Source organism: Hipposideros armiger, unplaced genomic scaffold (genome assembly GCF_001890085.2).
Source record: "Hipposideros armiger isolate ML-2016 unplaced genomic scaffold, ASM189008v1 scaffold_130, whole genome shotgun sequence".
Taxonomy (NCBI): Eukaryota; Metazoa; Chordata; class Mammalia; order Chiroptera; family Hipposideridae; genus Hipposideros; species Hipposideros armiger.
In genome coordinates this window covers 421,043-448,988 of record NW_017731480.1, presented here as the reverse complement: position 1 = coordinate 448,988, position 27,946 = coordinate 421,043, and the positions used below count along the sequence as shown (strand labels likewise).

Sequence of the window (27,946 nt, the reverse complement as noted above, 5' to 3'; positions counted from 1 at the left end):
TTGCATATATTAGGTAAAATTAATTTCACTTGGGTTTAATTCTTTTTAGTTTTTTTAAACGTGCCTATAGAACACTTTAAATGACAAATGTGGCCGACCTTATATTTTTATTGGGCAGTGCTGCTACAGACTTTCAGAGGATGGACTCAGCAACAGATACTGAAACATCTGAAAACCTTGAAAGAAGGGGTGAGATCTCTGCTGGAAGGATACATACACAGGCTCTGAATTAGAAAACAAGAGAAGGGTAAGTGTGTTCTTGGATAGGAGAATAAAGTAAATGAAGAGATGTAGGATGGTAGGTGTTAGAAGCCAAAGGTTTATTTTAAATAATAGTGCAGAGTGTTCGGGGTTTTTAAAAATAAGGGGCGACAAATCCTGAACTTTTAATCTATTAATAAACATAGTTACCAATTGCTGAGTGCTTAGAATATGCAATTTACACGCATAGATTTTCATCACAGCAATCATATAAGGTAAGTTTCATTATATCCCTTTTCCAGATGAGGACACACACTTAGATTGCCTCAGGGACTTAGTGAACGCCATACAACTAAGAAGGGATTGAAACCTTAGTGTGTCTGACCCCAAATCTGTACTGGAAGCAGATTCACCATGAAGTTCATGAAACTTTACACTCCGGGTCCCACACTTGTATGGACCCCTCCCATGGAGATGCTCAAGTAAGGTGTTTCCATGGTTATATGCATTTGGAAAATTTGCCAGTTTAAGCCATTTTAACCATAATCAGTTATGGCTGCTCTGTTTCCATTCTCACTTCCCCCAAGTCACCCCTTCCTTCATGTCAGGCAGTGTGGGATTGGCATTTTGGGGGATCTGGCTAAAGGGACAGTTCAGTTGATGATACCTTTGGTCTGGGTTTAGTGGGTTTGTATGTGTCTCATGCTTGCTTTAACATATAGTGAAATTTGTTTCTAGCCCTCCCAGGGTAAACATGGCTACCCTAAGTGCTCTTACTGCCCACTCCACCAGCTCACCTGGAGTCTTGACTGAAGGTGCAGCGCCAGTGGTCAAACTGTTATATTAACCTGTCCTATGGTGCTAGAAGGATGTAGGTTGTGGAGGAAAAAAAAAAAGAAAGACTTTAAATGTAAAGAACCAGAACTAGTTTGTGGGATATCCTTCTAATCTCTAGATATGTCAAATTGTAAGCAGAGAATTCAGATACCAAAATCCAGTCAAAGTGGAATATACTTGATTAAGCAGCTTATACAATTATATATAGTATAATAAGGCACACCAATTTTTTTGATGTGAATCCTACAAAATAGAATTTAAGAATTCCTGTGTTTTTAGATACAAGGCTGTAACAGGACTTTAAACAAGGAGTTTGACCATGTGAAGTCACCTGTTTACACATCCTAATGAGTGGGATTTTGTTTGAGCCTATCCAACATGCCTATCCTGACAGAGTCTGCTAGTTTCAGGTGACGTAACACGTCAAAACTGCCATAGACACAGAAAAGTGGACTGCAGGTTTTCTAATTTATTTATAATAAAAAATGATATTTGATAACTATGCTATATGAAAGTATAATTTTTTTCTCTTCTGTCCATTATAACATTATCGTCATATTAAGAAGTATGCAGCCAAAAAGTATTTAGAGGTGTTAGTCAGTTAATGAGTAGAAATATTATATTATTTCTCTGGGTTTTGTGATGTTTGTGGTGCTTGCCAGCCTTTAGTCATTGTAACTTGTCATGATTTCTTTCTTATCTTACAGAAATGTTCACTTTTGGACCTAAGTTAGCATTGGCAATTTTTTCTTACATACAGCTTCCCAAATTGTATATGCATCAGGTATTATAAGATGTAAACTCACCCTTGGATTGTACTCTATAGCTTCACAGCCATTATGGTGGGTTCCGGGGAAGCATATATGAAATATTTAAATGTTACAAAACCCTAACAAATATGTAGAAGGACAGCTTGTCTTTTATGTTATCAATTCTTGCAACTTCCCTTTGCAAAACAGTGGGTCAGACAGTGAGCTTTCCGTTTTGTACCTAGAGAAAGTAGAGCCCAGACAGATATGATATTATGCATCCTAAATCCCACTACTAAGGCTGATGACCACATTCATTGCCATCCAAGAGATTAGTCTGCCTCCTACAATGTGATGTAGAAACAAGATGATGTGAGAAAAAGAGAGAGAGAGAGAAAGAAAGAGAGAGAGAGAGAGAGAGAGAGAGAGAGAGAGAGAGAGAGAGAGAGAGAGAGAGAGAGAGAGATATATGGGAAGATGTAAAGGAAATAAAGAACATTTATTGAGGGCCTGACTCGGACATGATCATCTTAGTTAATGAATCTTCAAATGCCTGTAATATATAAAGAAATATCTATGATGCATTACATTCTTACTGCTTGATTTTATGACTTCGGCAGACCTGTCTGGGCTGCTCATAATCTGACAGAGAATGAGGCTAAAGAAATAGGGCTATGGAGTCACCCTCAGAAAGTTCAGATAGATGGATCATGAAAAAAAATTCACCGTCACACTGAATGCCATTGCAGAGACAGTTTCCTTGAGAGTACAAATACTTCCTACTCTGAGGAAACACCACCTACCAAGTCCGAGACCTGTAGTCAGTCACTACAATGTAAGACACACGATGCAGGTTTGCAAGAAGCAATTCTCTGTTTTACTTATTTAAGAAGGTTTTAGAAATATGCATCTTGCTCATCACGGCAGTGTGAAGCAATAGTTCTGATTCATGTTTCTTGAATTCTTTTCATATGTGTCCCTGAATTGAACATGAAACATTTGGGAGCCACATAATGATTTTTTTAAACTGTCAACTAGATTTCTTAGGATCCAGGAATACATGCTTTCCAGGTGTTTGTTATCATATTTATATGCTGACTCAGTTTAATTTTTCTGTGACTTTTACATCCAGAGACCGATTGGGCTGTACAGGTCTATCTATCTGCTCAGCGTCATCTTGGGCGTAAAGGAGCTCACAACACTTTGAGGGGATAGATGTAACCCTACAAGTGAGTGTATCTCCTGTGTTTTTATTTTGCATTTATACACAGTAGATGTGAATTATATCACCTCTGCCCACACTCTACACTACTATTTCCTAATGTGGCTTTCATTGGAGCATATCTTGAAATTGCGTTTTTCATATTGTGGTAGAGTTGCTTTCAAATATTGTTTGATGACCTCGTTACAGCATTCTCTTTCTTTTTGGAATTAGCTTCAAGTGCCATCAAAGGCTCTCATGTCATACTGTTCTGTGAAGTGGTAGAAGGAACTTAATGTAAATGATACATAAGTAAATACAATCATAGGTGAGCCCCACAATGCAAACCACTTTCAATAACTGAACTTACAAACGGGTGAGAAAAGTTTAAATAAAGGGAGTTTGTAGTCCACAGGTACTTGGATCCTGTGATTATTGTTTCTTTAAAGGTTTCTGTTGCCTTCCATGTGAAGAGCCTACTGTATGTGGGGTGAAGGTACAATGCAGGCAGGATATGATATACCTGTTTCAACTTGAGGTGCCATCCTCAAAGCATCCTCTCAAATGGTGTCTGAGATGGAATTGGCACCTAATGTTTATTACCTAAAGGTGTACTAAGTGTCCTCAAAAACAAGCAAGCAGCCAAGCCAAAATATTTACCTTGAAGTAAATGTTACATACTTCCACAGCAGGGTACATTTCTGACATCTCAATGGAATTTAGAGAAGGAAATAGTTTTTAAAAAACCTATTGTATAAGCATTTTTCTGTAAGATTTCCTTTTGCTCACTTAGAGGCATCTACACAAAATTATAATGGGTTTAATCAGTTTAGAACTCTGGATGGAAAAGTTTAATCCAGGCATTCCAATGGCTTGATATCCAGGAGCGCGATCCAGGAATAATTATTAATGACACTTGAGGTACCAAGAATTTGGGCTGAACTGGGTCAATGAAGATTGTCCAAGAGTCCAGTTTCAGTGCAGTGAGCCAAAGTCATCAAAACAATGTCAATACTATACCATATTCAGCTCCTTAAAATTAAAGTCATTTGTTGCCATCCCAGAGAAAAACTCTGGGAAATTAGATGACAGTAAATTTAGTTCACTGACATCAGAAAGATGGTTTGCATGGGAGAGTACTATGGGCAGTTATTACATTAATTGTCAGTATCTATAATTTTTCATAAAAATTTCAAATGATACATTTCCACCCCAATGCTTTTTGGAGCTTTGCACACTGCATAAAACTATTTATGATTAATTTACAGGAATGCATTATGTAGAAATGTAAATATTTTGAATTTTTCATTGTCTAAATTTTCAAAAATGAAAACCTGAAACAAGCAGCTAGAAATTCTTACACTTTGTTCCATGACAGTTCACTCTTTGGATTCGATTCTTCCCTGATTAAAGCTCTCTGCCCTGCGGTGTCTAATCCCCCTTCTGCAGGCTTCAGAATTGCTCACTGCAAACCTGACTGAGAGACACAGCTCTTCCTTATTTTGGGGAGTTTTCACTTAGTCATGCAGTTGTAGTACTTAATATATTTTTATTTAATGCATAGAAAGGAGAGAAAGACTTAAAAACAAAACTCGCTGGTATACATGATCATATTTGCTACACAGTAAAATAACCCGAAATGTGGCAAGTGGGTCATTCTTAAGAATAAGCTAACAATTTATAAATTTACTGCCAGCTCTAACTCCTGTCATGTTAGCTCATTTTCACATTTGTGTCTCTACCCTGAGTAGAAACGGAGGCCATGCTGGCATAATAACCGGTAAATAGCTTGATGTACAAGGAGGAATGAAATGGGTTTGCTGGCACAGGTCTTCATAGCATGCTGCTAAAGTTTCATTTCCGTTTCTTGTCAAAATTGCCAAATAATCAGATCAGATTTTCTTAATTTTGATTTGACTGTCTCACAATTATTGAGCATCTTCTGTGAACTGTGTGTATTAAAATATTAAACAACAACAACAACAAAGCAATACCCACTGCTTCCAAGTTTACAATCTTGCATCTGCCATTTATTTGTGATTGATGCTACCAGAGCTGAAAGCAGATTCCTCTCCTTGGAACCAGTTTACTGCTCTTTCTCTCTGTTTTGAAGGAGAGGGATTTAAGTGCACCGGGTTTGTTTGGACTTTCGAAAGAGTTGATCTTATCAACCTTTGGGATCATTTGTTTCTGAACTGCAGGCATCAAATAAAAGTGGAACTACTGATCAGATGATTTGAGGTCATAGAGGGGGATACTCAGGCAATGATTTATTTGATCAAACTAGTGAGCATAAGACAGTAATAGTTTGGAACTAAAATTTACAGTTCGTTTAAAAATGCTAGACCTGATTTTAACTTAAAACCTTTCCCTAATGATTTGTTCATTGTTAATTCTCAGAAAATATTAATCATTACACTCAATCCTTTTTCTACTCTACTGTTCTCTTAGAAGAATTTTGCTTGTTATTACTTAGATAGGAATTACTTTTCTATCAGCAAGTTATTATAGATTTATCTAAATTAAATCTCATTCCATTTAAATTTTTCCACCTAAGATCTTCCATTGTGCTTGCAATTCTATTTTGGTATGCTCACAGCTACTTACTTTTTCCATCAGGGCATTAATTTGAACATTTCATTTAGCACTGGTCTCAACACTATCCCTACAGAACCCCATTGTCCCCAGTTTAATGATGCACTCCTAATAGTTGCTTATTATTTACAGTGCATCAGTCAATTTGAGAATAATTCTAATGTGACAGAATCTTACCAATGTCTCTATTCATTTTTATTTGTTTCCCACAGAAATCCTGGGAACTTGAAGGAACTGCTTAGAGCAATCTTTATTAAGTAGTCTTCGTGGTATGTTTTGGAAAGAAGATGGCATATTTGAGCCATATTTATTTGCTTAATATAAAATTATGCTACTTGGAATAAAGCCCTCAAGATAAGGAATCACTTAGTGCCTTAGTGATCTTGCCTTAGTCACCTCCAGGCCATCTTCCCTCCTATCCAACTTCACAGAAACTTGGTGTAAAATAGCAACCTAACTCTATGACATAGTGAGAATAACATGACATAAGAGATATAAATGAGTTTGGAAAATCAAAACCACTTACATGGAATCTTTTTACAAGAAGATGACTTTGCTGATCCACTATCTGAAGCACATGCTTTGTAGGGGTCATTGATACCTTCATATTATTTCACCTGCTTCTTGAGATATGAATGGCCTATATGTACGTGGAGTACATGGCATGTGCCTGTTTAATTTGTAAAATAAGAATATCTGAAAGAAATATTTTAATGTAAAATTCATTGCTATCAATGTTATATATCAAGTTTCAGAGTGCAGAGAGTAAGTGGGGAGGGGAGGGAGGGTGGTAGAAGAGGGTAAAGAGGGTCAAATATATGGTGATGGAAGGAGGACTGACTCTAGGTGGTGAGCACATATGTGATATATAGATGATGTATTAGAGAAATGTACACTTGAAACCTATGTAATTTTACTAACCAATGTCACCCCAATCAATTTAATTAAAACAATTAAAAAAAAAGTTTCAGAGTGCAAAGTTCCAAGAAATCTTAGGGGACGTTGTTGGAGCAAAAGTCTTCTCTTCCGGAAAAAAGTCTCAGGTGTCCACTCATGGGCTGTGGGAACTTGGTCCCTCAGGTATCCTCTAGTCTTTTAGTGCCTTCAAGCTTCCCTCCTGAATTCTGTCCCAACTCCCATGATATTCTAAAAAGAAAAGCTTTCTCTAGCTTGATAAAGTTTTGCCTTGATGCTCCTATTTGCTATATTTAAAATTTTGAATATCTGATTTGTAACCACCTTTACTCATCCTTTTCTGCAACCTCTTATCTGTTTCTAGTTTTCACCATTCTTATGAAATAGCTCTCCTGCAAATTCCCCATAGCCTTTGTGGATGGAAGTGGAGAGGTAAATACAATGGAGTTGAGGTTTTGGAAATCCACTGGGAATGGTATGCTTTTTAGGATTGGGCTTACAGTACTGCGGGTTGCTGCCCCAGTGCTCCTAGCTGGAGTAGAGATGGCTTTTTTGGAAGATAAGTACAGTTGCTCAAAAAGAATCCAGGTGCCACAAAATCTCCAGAGCCTGGAATTCCTCAAAGCAAGTCCAGTATATGGATGAATACATTCAAATACAGAAAACTATTAAGACCCTGAATTGAGATATAAATTTCCTGATCCAATAGCCCAAAATTCCACCAAGTTCTGATGTTGACTAGAGCAGCAATAAATTAACTGTTTTCCCTCTAAGTGCTAAGATCTAGTCCAGGAGTGGAAGGTTCTTGACTTCAAGAGGAAGACTGGGGAAGTTACAATGACCCCGAGGCTACGTGTATTTACACGGCCACTGTCTTTCTGTTTTTACTGTAACAAAGGTCCCTTTGTGAGAATGAGGAAAACATACCAAGAAAGTGCTTTAAATTACTCAACAACATTAAAACAATTTACTATACAACCTTTGCAACAAAACACAGTTTCTATTGAGATTTGTGAGAAAATGAGAAAAGGGTTGAGAAAATGCTAATCTTTATTCAAATTAAAAAATGAAATCAATTTCCAAGTACTATGGCTACTGATATAACATGAATCTCAGAAAAGGGGAGCAAGTATGGTTAAAGACACAGGACATTTTACACATAATGGAAGACGACTAGCAAAGACAGAGAAATAGAAAGGAGCTTGATGGAAATCTTTAGCTCTTTGAAGGCTATAGTGAAATCTGCCAACTAATAGGAGACTAGGAGGTCACACTGTGAAATTAATAACCAGTAAATTTAGAACAAATAAAACAGAAATGCTTTTGCACAGCATTTAAGCAGCCTGTGGCACTGACAACAGCAGGAGGTCAGAGAGCTAAATGCTGCCGAACTGGAATTAAAGAAGGGCTGAGTAACATTGTCATTCCTACCATCATCATTTGCAGTTAGTTAGATGATGATTCGGGTGACTTCATTCTTTGCTTTAGAATTTAATTATGATTGCACTTTGTGGAAAGCTAATAAGGATGTAAGACAAACAGCAAGAGTGGAAGTAGATAAGGACCCCTCTCTGTGAGCCTACAAACAAATCGAACACAAGAGAGGTATCAGAGAGTACCAACAATTGCCAAGTTTCAAAATCTTGTAGATGGGGGGGGGGGGATCTGAAACTTGAGGAGTTTACATTCAAACTCTCCACCTTCAGGCAGAACAACATACATTAATTGTTGGGAAATTAGAATTCCTTTCAAATTACAAAATCTATTTAAAGAAGGGGATTTTTAATGATCCCATTTCACCCAAATCAAATATTTAGTAAATCATTGTTTTCTCCTGATCTGTTAATCCCAGCTGGGACTTCACAGACACTATCTTTTGGCAAATAGTGGGTTTGATGATGATGCTATTGGTCCAGGGTACCTTGTCATTTTTCATAGCACAGGAGCAGCAACATGTCAGTTGAACAAAGGATGCTCTACCTAAGACCATTAGTACATCAAGTATTACAGCAGCCAAGACCTAGTCCTAGTTCTAAAAATGAGTAATTTTACAAAATGAGTCTTAAATGTGACGTTTAGTTTTATTGCTAGCTATCATCAATGCCTAGCCATTGATTATCACCATTCTTTTTATGCATAAAAGGACCTGTGGGTCCCCCTCCTTACTTCCCCACCCCCAGCATATTAGTGTCAGGTTGAGTTAATGTTCAACCAGGAATTACTTGGTGTGATGGGGAGGTAAAAAGATAGGGACATTTAATTTTTCATTAATCTCTTCCTTGCCATAATTAGCAAAGGTGTAAATATTAACACCTCTGATCTAGACATGAGTTGAAACTATTATTCATAAACTCGTTGCCACGGAGGCCATAATCTTCAAAAACAATGACACCTGACCATTTTACTCAGTATCTTAATTTGTTCATATTTTGGCTGCTTAGCACTCTGCTTCCCTGCTACTGTCATACAAACAATTGAGCTCCATTCATTTGTATTATTTTTCATTAACTTTAGAATCGTTAGGTTGAAATGGAACCATATATTTTTGGTTATACTTTCTGTTTTTTTTCCTTTAAATGCAGCTGGCCTTTTTTTCTCCTCTAAATAAATAATTATTTTATTTTATAGTATTTTCATTGTAATCATGGTTATAATTGACAGCTTTATAATACCGGGGGGCACAGTTGAGGTCTCTTTCTCTTTTCAAACACACTTCTCGATCCACAGTAAGGGCTGTTTTTCTTTGTTTCTTTGCTGTCTGAGAAGAGGCAGAAGATCAGAGAGAGTTCCTGGCGGTGGTAGACTATTACATTCCATTGTAACTAGTAGTTTACATAGACTGTGCAACTAAATAGTCTGTGAAAACAATTGAAAGCGACTTTTCCTTTTCCTGTGCAAATCCAATGTTTTCATAAAGCTGGAGGAAAAATCTTATGTTTTTGAAACCCTGAAATATTTGTATCCAATTTTTAATTGTTGATGTGCTGATGTCAAACCACCACACTGGATATTTTTAGTATCTCTCCTCATGACTGATGGTGTGTGTAGGAATCAGAAGTAAGGGTATCACTCCTGGCAGAGCTGGAGTGAATTAGAAATTCCGTTTTCAAGACATTTTAAAATATTCACTTTTTAACCTCTTTTTAAATCTACCTCTTGCTGTATTTTGCAAGGGTGGGGATTTAATGCATGATGCCTACACATGTGTACATAATATTCTCTACCTTTTGTCTTTAATATTCCTTGGTTTTTAATTATTAAAGATAAGTATTTGAATTATAAATATTCTAGTTATACAGGAATAGGCAAAGCAGGCATATACCCTCAGGCAAAATTCTTCCATTATCCATAATCCTCCTGCCTCCTGCCTCCATTTCTCTGCTTTCTATCTTTATGTCGCCTCAAAAAAACACACAGAGGCATTCTTTTAAACCCACCTTCTCCTACCCACTTAAACCATAGAAATCCCTTCTCAATATGTATAGAGGCCTCTTCCTTGAAGTGGGATGTCATACTTGTCCTAAATATAATAAAGTGCTATCTTCAAGGCATTTCTGCATCCAAAACACTCCCCAGAAACCTGCCGAGCCCTCCCATCTAACCAGTCTGAATGTCACAAATCATAGCCCAGAAACTGCTTTATAGTGAATCATTAACATTGTCAGGAATGACTTGGCAGAGAAAAAAAGAAGCTTTCCATTAGAGAACTGAGGGAGAATATACAAATGACAGCATTGCCATTCCACTCCTATTGTTTTATAAAGCTCAGAACTGATTAGTAAGAGTTTATTACAGAGAAACGTGACTGTATTTCTTATGGAGCATGTGTTATGCGAGGTATTTTCATATCTTTTGCCCTTACCTATTAGTGCTTCATGATTTATTCTAAATGTTTTGTTTTTAAAATTCCACTTGCTGTGCTGAGTGAAGTTTTTTTATAGGGTAAATGAAGGTGCTAAAACAACAGATATGTAGATGAATGCAAAGTAGTTGACCTGATTATTTGTAAGTGACAAGCCATTGTTGTGGTCACTTGACTGGGATCTCAGTGCTCCCAATTGTTTTGCCCGGCAGAGGTGGCTAGAAAGGACAGGATGTTGCACCAAGGATGGGCAAGGATGAGTTCAGATGCGTGTGCTCTGTCTTTAACGATGGGTCTTGCATCACTTTCTGAAGTTGGAGGTCTGAGTAGGGTTTGGAATCATTGCTGCTTTGTATTATGCTGAGCTGAAATTCTCCAACATTAGAACAGTTAACCCAGAGTTGATTTCCTACTGTTCCTTTGCCTCCTTTACCTGGTGCTGATGCATGTAGTGGATATGGTGGATATGCCAGATTCTTAGTGGGCTGGAGGCACTTGTTCCCCAGGGGCTAGAGTTGGCTTACTGCTGAGTGCTTCCCTAGGAATTGCCCTCAGCCAAAGGGAGCTGTCTTCCCCAAAGTTGCAACCCTTTCCCAGGTCCAGCCTGGATTCAATGATCAAACCACGCTTCCGTTGGAGATAGCTCTGATGGGGCATCCTGGCTTCAGAGTTCCCCATGAGATTGGCTGAGGCCTCTGTTGTGACTGCATTGCAATTCAACATTTCTCCCTGACAAGCCCTGCCTGTTTCACTTCCTAACACATATCATATCCAAGCGCCTTCCCTAATAAACCACTTACACACAAATCTCAAGCTCAGTGTCTGTTTTACAGAAAACTCAGCCTATGATAGTTAATATCGGGGCTAGTCCTAGGTGGTAGGCTCTAAAATGGGATTTTGGAGTTAAATTATTTGTTGGTTGGCTGCTAATTAGGAGTCTATCACTGGTGGTAAGTAGGGTATCAATATCCTTGAGATGCAGCAGTGGTACAATTGTTAAAACGCACTGATCTTGAACTGTGATGGGATATCAGCACAAGAGAATGCATTGCAAGGTATAATATCCCACGCGTTTGAGAGTTTAGAGGTAAATAGTAATTAAAGGACTATAGAATTAGCTGTCGCTGCAAGCTATCCATGCATTGAAGAAGACATGAAAGGCTGAGGGTGATTAATCACTAAATTAAGGTGAGGTATAAAAGCCAGAGGGTCCCCTTGGCAGCATATAAAGAGATTCCCAACTCCTGCAGCTGGAAAGTGAAAAAGTTGAGGATCTGACTCAGGACTTAATCATGGAAATAGATGACCTCTAGGCAAGTTTACATTTTTAACTCCACGTTGCCCTTGCCAATGTGTAGGCTCTGATTGGGAAGGAGGGGGCCCAGGGTCAATACGCTTCAAAATCTTGAATAGCCAGGTTTCCCTGGCTCACCGAGCCTGCAGAGGTGGCCCACACCTCCCCGTTGAAAGCTAAGCCTCCTCCCTTCCTTGAAGAAATGCAGAGACCTCTGACCTGTAAGACAACATGTGCCCTTCCCTCAAAATCTACTCCAATCTCCCCTCCTGGTTACCAAAACAATAACAAGGATTAAGTCAAAGCATATTTTAGCTGGGGAAGTGTTAGGCCTGAAGAGCTACAAGATCTAACCAACATTTACCTGTGAAGCCCAGGAGAGTACCTAAGGAAACTGGATCCTGAAGGTGCTGAATTAAGGGGGCAGAACATAAAGTTAGAAAGGCGAGAATGCACTGATATGGGGACAGTAGTCTGTGAGAAGGATATAAGACTGTCAAAGCCTCCAAGGCAAGGTGCTAATATGCTACTATAATGGCACTTTGAAGTTGAAAGAAAGTGATGACCCCACCAAGTGAAGTAGAAAGGGCCATTGATGGTAGAAGAAGGGATCAAAAGACCCAGAGATGTTGAAATTCTACAGTAGATGTACATGAATCAAAAACCTACCACCTGAATGTGTCAATGGGAGGGCCTAGATGAAACTCTGTCTACCAAAATAAGTGTCCGTGAGAGGGATAATAGTGTCATTAAAATGCTCAGTATTTGTCCACTCTAAGCCAGGGCTCATGGTAGGAGATGCTGTCAGAGAAATAGTTGCCTTGAAAATAATAGGGATGACAAGATACAGAAATAATAGAGGCCAGGTGGTGGTATTTTATCATCAGCAGCAAGATATGTGCAATTATCATAATGAGTGACATATTTGGAGTAGCAGCCAGGGAGTTCTCACCTGCAGAGAGCTATGGGAGATGGTTACCAGAACCCAAATCTCTAAGGGCGGGATAAACGGGGAGTTGACAAGGACACTGCTCAATCTATAAAATAAAAGAAATTCAGGAATAGATGGTCATAATTCTGAGAGCAACTCCTCCAATAAAAATAAGTCATGATCCTTTGCCCCGTTTCTAAACCTGAGCCAGTTTTTAGACCCCAAATTCCTGAGGCAGGGCCCTGCAGCACCATCAAAAGTACATACAGTAATGATTCTTTGTCCTTTCCCAAATGGACTTATGGGTGGCTGTTCACTGAGGAAGGGGAATACCTAGATATTTTGATGGCTGCTAATCTAGACCCAAAGCATTTTTTATGATCCCCTTAATATGAGGGTATCTAGGGCCAGGAAATAAAGTGCTGGCTCTAATATCAATTCAAAATGGTTCCACTGGGTCTACTAACCAACTCAGTTGCCACTTTCCCAGTCCCGGAATATATATTTGGAATGGACATTTCTTGCTATTTTGTAGAACCTCCACATTTGTTCCTTGGTCTGTCGGATTAAACCCATCATAGCAGGGGAAGCCAAATGGAAGCCTCTGAAACTGCCTTTCCTCCAAAAACAAATAAAAATATAATATACCAGGGTGAAGAGCAAAACTTAGAACCACCATTAAAGACCTCGAAGACAAGGGCTGGTAGTCTCCATTATACCCTTATTTAATTCAGCATTCTGGTCCTTACAAATACCAGACTAATTTTGGAGGATGACATTGGACTACTACAAACTCAACTAAGTAGAAGCAATTGCAGCACTGTACCAAATGTGGTATTTTGCTAGATCAGGTTTATCTGCCCCGAAGTACATGTACATGGTATATAGCCTTTAATCTGGTAAATGTGCTTATTTATTTATTTATTTATTTATTTAATTTATCTATCAGGAAGATGCAATAGAGCAGTTTGCATTCATGTAGACTGGACAGCAATGCAACAATGTACCTTTGCAATTTTTTCCCAGGGCCATGTCAACCCTCTAGTCCTATGTCATAATATAGTCCAAACAGGTCTGGACTGTCAGAACATGAGGCAGAGCATCATATCAGTCCACTACATCTATGATTGTGTTAAACAAACCAGATAAACAGGAGGTGGCAAGTATGTCGGAAACCTTGAAAAGACACATGTGCAGACACATGTGCTCCAGAAGGTAGGAGATAAATACTTTGTGAGGATTTAGGGGTCTACCATGTCAGAAAAGGTTTTAGGGATTCAATGGTCTGGGCGAATGTCAGGACATTTCCTTTATACATTTTTTTTTTTTTTAAGATTTTTGTTGGGGAATTGGGGGCATGGGAACAGTGCTAGGGAATTGGGGGAAGGGGAACAGACAAGTTGCTGTCCTTTTGTTCTTCAGTCTAGTTGTGGAGGACGTTGCTTCACTGGCCCAAGTTGGCACCATCATTGCGCTCTTCCCCGGCGAGGCAGATCAGTTGCCGGCTTCTGGACGGCCGCTCACTGCGGCTGCTGGCCGCTCATGCTGGCTGCTGGCTACACATGGTAGCCCATGGCAACCCACTGCCACAGGGGCTGCAGCCTACACCGCCGCCGGCGACTCACAGCAGCCCAGCTCCAGGTTGAGCTGTTGTTCAGCATTTCAGCTGTAGAGGGCAGTGTCACTGGCCCTCATATGTGGGATCCGAACTGGGGCCCTCTGGCATCCCAAGCCAGTTCTTAACCATCGTGCCACTCGGCCTGTCCCAGGACATTTCCTTTAAAACGAATAGAAATTTATTATATCTCACATATCTCACAATCTCTGGTAGGTCCCTTTAGGTTCTGGAGGTAGCATATTCCACACTTATGCATCCTGCTCCAACCCATTTATAAGTTACACTGAAGATGTCCAGATATGAGTAGGGCCCTGAGCAGGAAAAGGCTCGACAGCAGATCCAGGCTGCAGCACAACCAGCCCTTCTGCTTAAGCCATATGACCTGGCAGAGTTTCTGGTATTAGGGTTATAAGTGGTGGGAAAACATGTTGTATAGAGTTTATGGCAAATCGCGATAGGAGAATTAGAACATTAAACCCATGAGTTCTAAAGAAAGGCCATATGCTCTGCAGCAGAAAATCTCACACCATTTGAAAAATGTTTCCTGGCATTTTATTGAGCTGGACACTGGCCATAGGATGCCATATGACCAAGTGGCCAGAAATGCCCATCATGATCTAAGGCCCCAAATGACTCACTGTAATATGGAAATATTACATTTCTGGTCAGAAACTGGCAGGGCCAGAAGGCATAATCAAGCTCCTTGAGGTGGAGTGAACCACAGTCCCATGAATCCATCACTGTAACCATTAGTGCCTTTCTCTTAGCTTACACAGAAGGCTACATGGGAGGGACCCTTTTAATTGACTGATCAAGAAGAAAGAGGACATGTTTGGTTCACAGCTCAATGTGTTGAGTGCATGCTAAAAGTAGACTGTTGCTGCACTAGAGCCCCACTCGGGGGTTGCCCTGAAAGCCCATAATAAAGAGAAATCCTCTCCATGGTCATAGCTTTAAATGGTATAACTGGGCACTGACATTGTACAGAAAGAGAAGAGGCCCTAGGTTAGAATACATATGGACGCATGGACAAATGCCTGAATGTTTTGTTTGGTCAAGGTCCTGGAAGGAGAAAGATTGGTGGGCTCAAGAAGTTTTAGGAAAGAGGCATTTATAAGGACATATAAGTATGGTCACAGAATGTGAAGACTTTTTCATATCATATACTCACCAGAGAACATCCACCATGGAAAATGTACTAAATGACCAAATAGATGGACTAACAAGACAGTGGACATCAGCCAGTCTGTTACTGTCCACCCAAATGGGCAGAGAATAGCCATGGTGCCAGGGATGGGAACTATGCATGAACCCAGCAGCATGGAACTACAGTCACCCAGGCTGATATAGCAACTACTACTGCCAAATGTTAAATCTGTAAGCAACAGAGACCAATACTAAGCCTAAAATATAGTGCCATTTCTTGAGAAGATCAACAAACTACTTGTTAGCAAGTTGATTACAATGGATCCCTTCAACACTAGGAGAGCAACGAGTCATCATGATTGTGATCAACAATGTTCCAGATTTGATATGCTTTTTTTTTTTTTTTTTGGTCCACAGGGCCTGTATCTGTTCTCTGAGATGCATTTCAATTTACCACAAATTTAGTGGCCTAAAATAACACACATTTATTATTTAGCTTCTATAGGTCAACAGTTTGCCCATGGGTTAACTAGGTTCTCTGCTTCAATGTCTCACCAGGCTGCACTGCCCATGTCGACCAGGGCTCTGATCTCATCAGTGGCTTGACTAGGGAGGAATTCACTTACAATCAGTGCCACTATCTGAAGGCCTACAGAGTATTTGATATTCTGACACAGGATTTCACATCATACTGCATAGGATCAGGGTTACGTGTAGTGGACACATAGCCATGGGATTCATTGGCCCTATCACATACAATGCCATCAAGAATCTGCCGGCTCAAAAAGCAATAAAGCTGATTTGTCCAAGGTGTGTCTAAGGCATCAGCTTGAAGATGACACCCTAAAAGGATGGGTCACCATCCTACATCATGCAATATATAACCTAATCAATGACCATTTTATTATGCCAAGCACTCAAAAGGTAGAATCCACAGGCCTAGAAATCTAGGGTAGAAGTAACAGGGGACTTTTTCATTTTACCATCAGTCCCAGTGACCCACTTGGGAATTTGTCCTTACAACTCTGCCAGTCTCAAGGACCTGGTTCACAAAGGGGAACACTTCCACTGCAGTACATAGTAAGAGTCCCATTAAACTTTAAGCTATGATGGCCACCTGGTCACGTCACACTTCCTGTGCCAGGAGAACAGCAGATAAAGAAGAGTCACTATCCAGGCAGGAATAATTGACCCTGATCATTAGGAGGAAGGGGGCGGCTTGCTATTACACAGTGAGGACAGGAAACATATATTTAGCACTCCGTTTGGTACTTTCCTGTCCAATGTTGATGGTAAATGGACAGGTACACCAGACACATCCTGTAAAGGGTATAGTGATCAGGAGCTTGAAGATGGGGATGTGCCAAAGGAAACAAAAACACTAACTCAAAAAGATATCTGCACCTCCTGTTCATAGCAGCATTATTTACAATAGCCGAGACAAGGAAACTACCTAAGTGTGCATCACCAGATGAATGATAAAGAATCTGTGGTACATATACACAATGGAATATTATTCAGCCATAAAAATGAGAAAATCCTGCCATTTGTGACAACATGGATGGACACTGAGGGCATTATGCTAAGAGAAATAAGTTAAATAAAGACAAATGCTGTATAATATCACTTATAAATGGAATCTAAACAAACAAACAAACAAAATAAACCAAACCAAGTCATAGAAAAAGAGATCAGATTTGTGGTTATCAGAGGTGGGTGTTGTGGGAGGGGGAATTGGAGGAAGATGGTAAAATGGTCCAAACTTCTAGTCATAAGGTAAATAAGTACTAGGGATATAATGTACAACATGATGACTATAATTCCCACTGCTATGTGATATATATGAATATATATATATGAATTTAAGAGAGTAAATCCTAAGAGTTTTCATCACAAGGATTTTTTTCCCCATTAAAAAAAATTGTATCTGTATGAGATAATGGATGTTAACTAAACTTATTGTGGTAATTATTTCACAATATATGTAAGTCAAAGTGTATGCTATACACTTGAAACCTATACAGTGATGTATGTCAATTATATTCCAATAATACTGAAAAAAAAAACTACATCAGTATTCATATGCTGAAAATATATTCACTGTCATGCAGGGGCTCAGCTCCCAGCAGGTGACTGTAGGATATAGTGAGGCCGAAAAGGAACAACAATGGAACCATGGATAGGTGGTTCAGACCATTATATTCTCGAGGGCGTCCCGTGGAGACACGGGAAGCAAACATCCGCCAATACCCCAACAAGGGGGCTTCCTGCACCACAGTCTTCATGGTTGCTGGTGGAGACAAAGGAAGTAGAATCCATTAAGATCCACCCTTGCTAACGTAGCCACGGCAGTTATATAGCATACAGAATAGTGGCTGATGGCTAACTGGTTACAGCGGATGGTCAACTGGTTATATATGTGCTTGCATGTGCGGGCTACATAACTGAGCCAGTACTTTTCTACATGAGGCTGAGAGCCTGGAAATTGCTCTCTGGAACTCTGTTTCAACATTCACAAATGACAGTGATGAGAAGGAATGAATTTATAGCACAACTTGCAATAAATTCTACTTGCAATTTTTCTTGCCATAAAAAGAAAAAAGAAAAAAAATGATGGGGGTCTGATCTGGGTGACTCTTTCCCCTATCTCCTCTGATAAACCAGTAACCAGTATAGGGTTATCATTGGGTGAGGGAAATCTAGACTGGACTACAGAAGAGAGAGATGAGAGGCCATGAGACTAGCTGTAGCAGGGCTGTCGTTCATCTCACTAAGCTTCCTCTTGTCAGTTTCTTCAGGAAAAAAAAAATTAGAATTCTGCAAAAGCTACTCTCATATGTGGTGAACTTACTATTCGAAGCAGGAATATCTAAGTGGTGAGAGGTTGACTGTAAGTGGATGCTGGGGTGTGCTGCCCAGATCTGCCCTTCAGGACCAGGACACTCCTTCCTCACTATTGCCTTCTGATGACTCACATCTGAGTTCAATTCAGGGCTGTGTTCTGCCAAAGGTAACTGCCTTGCCCCAAGTAGTATCTTCTCCCTGGGGGCAGCTCCCATCCAATGTCTGGTCAATGCAGGGCTACAGAGACCTGGTCCTCTTGAGTCAATGTGGGTCACCTATAAAGGGCCATCCCAGATTCAGAGCTCTAGTGGGATTACTAAGGCCTCTGCGGCAATCTAATTACACTTCAACTCTCTCTCTCTGATTTCCTTTACTCCCTTACACATTTTGTACTGGAGAGCAATTCCCAGTAAACCACCTGCTTGCAAATCCCTGTCCCAGGTCTGCTTATGAGGAAACTGATCTGCAAAAGCAGGGCACTTCTAGAGTGAAAATTTTTAGTAGAACAAACTGGATCGTTCACCAAAACAAATTGCCCAGCCATTCACTTCTGTTCATTGATTTGACTGGTTGCTATTTTGGGAGGACACATCCTGAGCATAAGCTCCTGTATGAAAATACTGTTATAAGTTACTAAAGATACTTTAAGGACCAGTTTTAAACTCAGAATGTCATTAATTTTTTTTTCATTTTGTTTCCGTGAGACAACATATTTTAATATTAAAAAATGTTGCATTCTCTCTGCATATTAAGAGCAGGAAAGGAAGCTGGTCTGATCAATATGTTTTCTACAAACATGCATATTACATATATGCTATAAAATTAAATTTACCACCTCCATAAAAGGCAATTGTACCACATCTTGCATATCTAGCTGTCTATGAAGATAAAAATATATTGAACTGCAAGTGGTTCAACACAATAAAAGAGTGTCATCCTGTGTAAACACTCAGCCAGGCAAAGGCAGACAGAACTAATCAGATTTGACACCACAGAGCCCGGATTCACCATCTTGCTCTTGGCAGAATTCCCACTGAGGTTCGTATGTGCTTTGCTAGAGCAAGGACCATAGGATGGAGTTCATGGATTTCCTCCAGTGGAAATATGTATATGTCAGACTTTATTCTTTGGCCTCTATTCACCTTTGAGTATAAAATTTACATGTAAAATTTAGTTAGATGTAGGCAGAGCCTGGAAGAAAACAAAAGAGGACAAAAAACATCACAAGGACTCATTCTCGGCTAGCAACTAACTGGGTTGCATCATTGCATTTTTGACATGGTTCTCAAATGTGATATAGAGTATATCAAAGACTATCTATACAGAAAATGATCACTCAGATTTAGTCAACCTAGAAACAACTTTAGTCATAGAACTGGCTCTGTAACATTCTGATTTCTTAACAAAGAGTAGAATGAAATAATGTACTCCCAATATTTCTAACAAATATTGGAACAGTCCCTATAGTTTGAACCAACATGTCCTTGGATAACTACAAAAAAGTAAGTGTTCATCATTCTTACATTTTAGAGCAAGGCTAGCTTTTTATTTGAATAGGAAGCCATTTACAGGGTATTTCATCTTTTTTTAAAGGTTTTATTTCCAAATATAAAATTGTATACATCCTTGGTGTAGACAATTAGGAAAATACAATGCGGTCACTAAATGCATTTTATGATCTTTGCATTACATGGGAAAAGGCTTGTGTGATAATATTAACTGAAAAAAAAGGGGACAGAAAATTGTATTATTAAATATACAGTATATATTATAATTTACCTGACCACTTCCCTACTGTGAAACATATATGTGCTGTCTAATTACTCACTAATTAAGGTACTACTGTGATGAACATTTTTGTATGTAGCATTTCCCCATATTTGGGATTATGTTTGAGGGATGTAGTAAACAACTGGGTCAGAGGTATGGGAATTTTAATGTTTTAGTATTTTGACAATTGTTTCATACCTTGTCCCTAGCAATGTATGGAAGTATTCATTTCATTTTACATGGTGGAATGGAGATTCTGAAGGATAAAATATATATGAATCTTCCTTTATTGTTTGTTATTGATCCAAATGTTTCCTGAATATATCTCAAGAATTTAACTTTCTTTTTAAAATTTTTCTTTTTGAAAAATTGAGGTATAATCGACATATAACACTGTGTAGGTTTAAAGTGTACATGTGTTGATTTCATACATTTATATATTGCAATATTACCACCACAGTGTTAGCTAACTCCTCTATCATGTCACACACACAATTATCATTTCTTTTTTGTGGTGAGAACAATTAAGACATAGTTTCTTAGTAACTTTGAAGTTTACAATATAGTATTGTTGACTATAATCACTATACTGTGCGTTAGATCTCCAGGACTTATATCTACCTGTTGCAAATTTGTACACTTAAACAGCATCTTCCCAATTCCCCCAGCGTCCTGGCCCCTGGGAACCACCATTCTATTTTCTTTTTATGACTTTGGCTTTTTTAGATTCCACATATAAGTGATATTATATAGTATTTGTCTTTCTCTGACTTATTTCACTTAGCATAATGCCCTCAAAGTCCATCCATGTTGTTGCAAATGGCAGCATTTTGTCATTTTTTGTGGATGAATAATAATAATTACACACACACACACACACACACACACACACACATACACACACACGGTGCCACAAAAATATATACACATTTTAAGAAACTGTATTAAAATTACATTGATGGTAACTACTTTGAGTATATCTTATAATTGCAGAAGTCAAACGTGACTTGTATTCATCTTTTGTCATCAGTATATATTGAGTAGTACAATTTTAATACAGTTTTTTCCTTTCTTAAAATGTGTATACGTTTTTATGGCACCCTCTGTGTATGTGTGTGTGTGTGTGTGTGATATAATCACACCTTCTTCATCTATTCATTGGTGGTTAATGGACACTTAGATTGTTTCCACATGTTGGGTATTATGAATAATGCTGCAGTAAGCATGGAAGATATGGGAGATATCATTTCAATATCCTGTTTTCATTTATTTACTTATCTTTCTTTTTATCAGCAGAAATCTGTCTCTTAAGAAAAATGCAATTTGGTAGGAGAGATCCAAGATGGTGGAGTAGATAAACATTGTGCCTGGGTCTTTCCGTGAACACATTAAAATCACAGCAAAATTATAGAACAATCAACCTGGAGAACCAGCTGAAGCCTAGCCAAACAGAAGTCCTATAATAAAAAATATAAAGAAGAAGCCACGTTGAGACTGGGAGGGGGCAGAGACACGGAATGTACCCCAAACCTCCATGTGGTGGTTGAGAATCAGGAGGGATATCTCAGCCACAGACGTTCCCCCAGGAAGAAGAAGGGACTCCAGCCCCCACACCAGGGTCCCCAGCCCAGAATACTGATGCTGGGAAGAGGAGCCCCCACCACATATGGCTGTGAAAAACAGCGGTGATTCCGACTGTTTGGGTGGGAAGGAAGGCTGAAGGAAACCCAGACATCCTCTTAAACGGCCCCTGCACAGACTCATTTGCTCACAGGCACTCACCTTGAGCTCCAACGGAGGGACGGTGACTCCGGGGACCTCAGAGACATATGGGAGGTAGGCAGGCTGAGGTGCGTGGCTTCAGGGGGAGGATAGTAAGCATTTTCCCAGAGAGGGGTCTGTCTCCTGTGCAGCTGGCAGGCAGAGGCCATCTTTCCTGTGTTGAGCCCACCCCCCACAGGCCAAATCTGAATCTGATTGGCCTGAGGAGCTCCACTGCGCCACTCTGCTGACTCAGCTGGGATGCCACCTGAGCCAACTTGCGCACAGCTGGAGGCACTTTTTCTGAGAGCAGGCAGACCCTCCTGCATTGCACTCATTCTTGGAAAACTACTGGAGTAATTTGGAAGACAACGTAGCAGACCAAAAAAAAAAAAAAGAAGAAGAAGAAAGAAAAGAAAAGAAAAAGAACAATCAGCAGAAATGCAAAAAGAAAAAAGAATACAAAAAAGTGAGGCTAGATCTCTGGGACAACATCAAGTGTAACAACATTCGCATCATAGGGATACCAGAGAAAGCAAGGAATTGAGAATCTATTTGAAGAAATAATGACTGAAAACTTTCCTAACCTGGAGAAGGAAATAGACATACATGCCTAGGAAGAGCAGAGAGTCCCAAACATGATGAGCCCAAACAAGCCCACATCTAGACACAATGTAATTAAAATGGCAAAGGTTGAAGACAAAGAGAGTCCTAAAAGCAGCAAGAGAAAGTCAACTATTAATTTATAAGGAAGCTCCCATGAGACTGTCAGCTGATTTCTCAAAAGAAATTTTGCAGACTGGAAGGGATTGGCCCAAAATATTCAACACAATGAAAAGAAAGGAACTACAACCAGATTACTCTACCTGGCAAGGCTATCATTTAAAATTAAAGGACAGATAAAGAGCTTTCCAGACAAGAAAAAGCTAAAGGAGTTCATCACCACCGAACTAGTATTACACGGAATGTTAGAAGGACTTCTATAAGATGGAAAAAAAATCAAAATTATAAATAATCAAATGGCCATAGCTACAACATATCTATCAACAATTACTTTCAATATAAATGGATTAAATGTTCCAAACAAAAGACACAAGAGAGCTGAATGGATACAAAAACAAAACCCTTACATATGCAGCCCATAAGAGACTCACGTCAGATTGAGAGGCACACACAGACAGAAACTAAAGGGATGGATAAAGATATTTCAAGAAAATGGAAATGAAAAACAAAACAAAGAAAGCTGGGATAGCAATACTTATACCAGACAAAATAGAATTTAAAACAAAGGTTATAACAAGATACAGGAATAACCCAGTAATCCCAAAATGCTGCTTCATGGGGACATGTGCATCCATATGTTCATTGCGGTACTATTTACAATGGCCAAGATGTGGAGGCAGTCTGGGAGTCTATACATGGAAGAATGGATAAAGAGTAGGTACCAGAGGGTAAGGGGGAAGAAGGGTGGTAGATGAAGGTAAAAGGGATCAAATATACGGTGATGGAAGGAGAAATGACTCTGGGTGGTGAACACACAATGGGATATATAGATGATGTATTACAGAATTGAACACCTGAAACCTATGTAACTTTACTAACAATTGTCACCCCAATAAACTTTAATTAAAAAAAAAAAGAGTATATACAATGGACTATTGCTCAGCCATGGAAGGGAATGGGTTCTTGCCATCTGTGGTAGCATGGATGGACCTGGAAGGTATTGTGCTGAGTGGTATACGTCAGACAGATGCAATGTGATTTTTCTTATATGTGGAATCTAAGAATAAAATTAACAAACAAATAGGAACAAACTCATAGAAACAGAAAACATTTTAACGGTTGCCAAATGGGAGGAGGGGTTGGGGGTGTGGGTGAAAGAAGGGGCATGGATTAACAAGCACAAATTGGTTGTTACAAAGTAGTCAAGGGGATGTAGGCATAGCATAAAGAATGTAGTCAATAATATTGTAATAACTACATATGGTGTCAGGTGGGTACTAGATTTGTTGGAATGATAGATGGGAGGGTGTTGGGAGGCAGGGTGAAAAAAGTGAAGGGATTATAAAGTACAAATTGGTAGTTACAAAATACTCATGGGGATGTAAAGTAAAGCATAGGGAATATAGTCAATAATATGGTAATAACTATGTATAGTGCCAGGTGGGTACTAGACTAGTCAGGGGATCACTTCTTAAATTGTATAAATGTGTAACCACTATGCTGTACACCTGAAATTAATATAAAATAATATTGAATGTCAACTGTAATTGATAAATTTAAAAAGGGGGTGAAAGGAGAAGGGGAATAAGAGGTCCAAATTTCCAGGCATAAAACAAATAAGTCATGGGGATGTAATATACAGCATAGGAAATATAGTCAATAATATTGTGATAACATGGTACAGAGTCAGATGGTTGTTGGGCCTATGGTGATCACTTCTCTCAATATAAAAATGTTGAATAACTATGGTGTACCCCTGAAACTAATATAATGTTTTATGTTAGCTATGTTTTTAATAAAAATCTTTCTAAAATAGGAAAAATGAAATTTGGTTACAAAATTCTCAGTGATCTCTATCAACTACTTCTCTTCACTCTAATTAATCTGAAAGTACTTTATTTCCAATGAAGGCAATGCAAGGGAGTAAGGGGAAAGAAGATAATAGGTGATGATAGGAAGATGTGCTTTGGAATTTGTTCTTCAATATGATGGGAAGAAATGGAGAGAGGTAGAGGAATAAAAAAAAATAAAGTTCCTTCAGTACTTAGCAAGAAGATAAAATTTGCTGTATCTCTTTAGTTTACCATGCACAAATGTAAACTTCTTTCTCCTTTTGTCCTCTCTGCAGAATATCCTGCTAATTTCTAGTTCTGAAGAGTCGGTCTCTTATGGAGTTTATATCAAGGGACCAAAACAGTTTGGCAACTAAAGACATATATTTTTACATCGACAGAAAGGTATTTACAAGGTCCTCCTCAACTATAAATTCCATTTGAACTACTGGTTTTCAGTTTTTATTCATTTATTCATTTTTTTGGGCAACTGTGTATTTTATGATCCAAACTAGAATATTTCTGGGAGGATGTCATGAAGTAAGTACCACAGACAACAGGCATTAACCCATGATTAGCCAGAGCAAATCGGTGATATATCGTCACCCTATTTGTAGGGTACAAAGGGAATTATCACCAGGGCTGGCTACATAAATTGTGGGGCCCAGTGCAAAAGAAAAAGGCACGGTTCCTTGTTGAAAAATTGTTAAGAATTTCAAGAAGGTGATAGCAGAGCACTGAACCAAGTGTGGAGTCCTTTTGAGCGCAGGATCCTGTGTGACTACACAGGGACCATCACCATTAAGTTGGCTTTGATTATGTCCACTATTAAACTACTTGGTTTCCAGAACTTTCCTCTCCTCACCAAGTAAATGTCAACACTATTTTTGTCTTGTTTTACTATTTAAAAAATTTTTTTAAAGGAACCTATGATAATTTTGCTAATTTAAAGTCTATGGTGTATAAAATAAAATTTGGTGGTCTTGAGCTCTATGCCTGAACACTTATCATTCTGACATGAGCCTTAGTGGGAAGGGTTAAAGGGCAATTAAATTCTAGGAAGTTAAGTTTAAGGACTTGAAGAGGTTTTAGGTCTCTGCTCAGAATTAGCTAGTGTTAATGTTATTGATTTAACCTTTACATCTAATTATTTAAAAGAGTCCACTATTTATAGGCAAATGGTGTCAGTTTAAAAAAGAAACATAGATTTTATCTAAATACCTACTAAGAAAAATACAGTAAAGAATACAGTAAAGAAAAATATAGTAAAGAAACTACAGTATGTTATACAAACATCTGTAAAATGTGTAGAAAATCAAAATTAACGCAGAGAGAAAGGAGGAGGGTGGAAGGAAGGAAACAAATCTAGGATTTAGCAAGAGGCAGCCGTACCCCTGGCATTTTGATGAAGTGGCTGAATGACAAGTAGCCATCAGTTGCTACTGCTTAACTGTGAGGCGCTTGGAATGACCACAGATATAAGGGGAAGTTGCCTAACAGCTGAAACCCTGCCTATAAAAAGAGCAGTTCTGAATGGAGCTCATGTACTAAAGAAGGAGAATCTCTCTCCTGAAAGAAGTCTATAGTTATAAGCTAGCTTTAAAACAAACAAACATGAAGCTCAGGGAGCATTGCTGAGGAAAAACAGAATAATGGCATCTGCGATAGAGTCCCATTAATGGACACGGGTCATACCTCTTAGATTGATATTGTTTTTCACACTGGATTATTTTTTTTTACAGTGCTACATGATAGAAGAGAAGATTCATTCAGATGCACACAGATTACCATTCTCATGCTGTATGATTTGCATGATACCGGAAAGCCTCATTACCGTCCAAACTTCAATGTTTTACCTATTGGTCAAAGTCTTGAATTCCCAAATAAAACTAGTTTCCTCAGAGTCATGTTCTAAGGGGGTTGAGTTGCAGGCACCACAGTATTAATATACTTCTTGAGGGAAGGGGATGTCTGTTTTGTTTACCCTTTCTATTAGTCTTATTAAAATCTCATCTTTAAATTCCAGGGTGGCATTATAGTTGATTTTCTCCCTCTCCCTCTCTCTTCTTCTCTTTCTCTCTTTATCCAGATGGGTGGACACAGGGACACAGGGTATAGATAGAGCTTATGTCTGTTCGAAGCCCAGTAAATAAGAAAAGGGGAGGTCCTGAGCAGAGGAAGATGACCATTTTTCCATCACTTCGGAAGATTTTGGGGGACAGGAGGAGGGTTGTCATCTCACAGGCCCTCAGAAAGATGAATCCTTTTCTGGTTAGGCTAGAGGAGGGAGAACACTTCCTCTAGAGGGCCCAAAGAGATCACCAGCATCCCCACAGATGACACACGGGTCCTGTTTCCACAGCCCTCTTCCTATGGAGCGGGCCACATGGAGCAGCCTAATACCAGCAGCTCACCGGAGTATATTGAAAATTAGCTGGGGTTTTAGGAGCAGGGCAAAAAAATAAGTGTTCAAGCTTTAAAAATATGTTGCTAATAACTAGACACACACTCATATTTCAAATATTGCTTTGGTATGTACATTTTAAACTGCTACATTTAATCATGTTATACCAATCACTTTTGCATCTATGGCCTACAGATTGGAACCACTTCATGGAACAGTCTGATACCAAAAAAAAAAGGAAAAAAAAACCCCACTTGGTAACAAAGTGAGATTTTGCTTAGATGGCCCTAGGTTCTAGGAAGGGAAGCTTCTGAGAATTGAACTTGAGACCTGACTATTGCAAATATTTTTTGCTGCATCATTTCTGAGAGGAGCTCCCTGGAGAAGGTGGGATTGCACAGAAAAAAAGCAAGGAAAGAAATCCATGTGCAACTGTGACCAGGTGCCTTCGTGTCCTATATGGAAAAGGTCTGTGTCAATTTCCAAGCCGTTGAGGTTAAACCGTGTCAGAAAGTTTGTTTCACTTCTATAAACACTTTGCAGTTTTTAATTGTCTTAATCTCAATAATAAAGACCTGTTTATAAAACATAATTTTGCAAAAGTTTTTTTTTTCTTTCTGGTATGCTTCTTTAAATTAAGATTCAACTTCTATTTCATAGGAATTTCCAAGCAGGTTCATGTAAAACATTTGGCACCTTGCAATGTCATAGGTTACCAGTTATCTCCTTTGGGAATGTAATCAGAAATAATCACTTTGCTCAGAAATAGCCTAATGCTTTAAAATAGGTTTTTTTCTTTGACTCTGAAAACATTCAAGCATTTTAATGTATCTGAAGAGCTTGAATAACTGGTTGTAGAGCATTTCGAGGAGCATCTTGGGAGAATACCAGGAATAACTGAACTTGGGGACAACCCTAAGTGTGCGGTTTGGAAAAAAAATCACCTTTCTGAGCCTTGGGTTTTGTTTTGTTTTGTTTCAACTATAAAATGCTGAAAATAATAACTGCTCTGCCTACCTCACAATGTATTGTAAAGAGTAAGTTAGTTTATATAGGTAAAAGAACTTCAAAAAGTGCTATACCTGTATAAGTATTTTTATATGTTTGTCAATAAGGAGGACATAGTTCACTGATTAAAGGATAAAGTTAAACCTCGCATGGTCGCAGGTATGACTGTGTGTTCCAACCCTTTTGAATAGTGAGATATTTTAACTTCAGTGAAGTATCTCAAAAATAAAATGAAAACTAAAGTGATGTTAAGTA

At 38.8% G+C, this 27,946-nt stretch overlaps 1 long non-coding RNA gene across 2 annotated transcripts; it reads left to right on the top strand.

The window, feature by feature from the left end:
- On the top strand, window positions 1-26,912 carry LOC109386249 (uncharacterized). 2 transcript variants are annotated; one of them, XR_002124763.1, is made up of 3 exons: window positions 1-247; window positions 24,576-24,684; window positions 26,022-26,912. It is a non-coding gene; the product is annotated as an uncharacterized LOC109386249 (long non-coding RNA). The 2 variants fall into 2 exon arrangements; XR_002124764.1 differs by lacking the exons at window positions 24,576-24,684; window positions 26,022-26,912 and adding exons at window positions 2,920-3,016; window positions 5,796-6,165.
- Window positions 26,913-27,946: the final 1,034 nt, after the last annotated feature.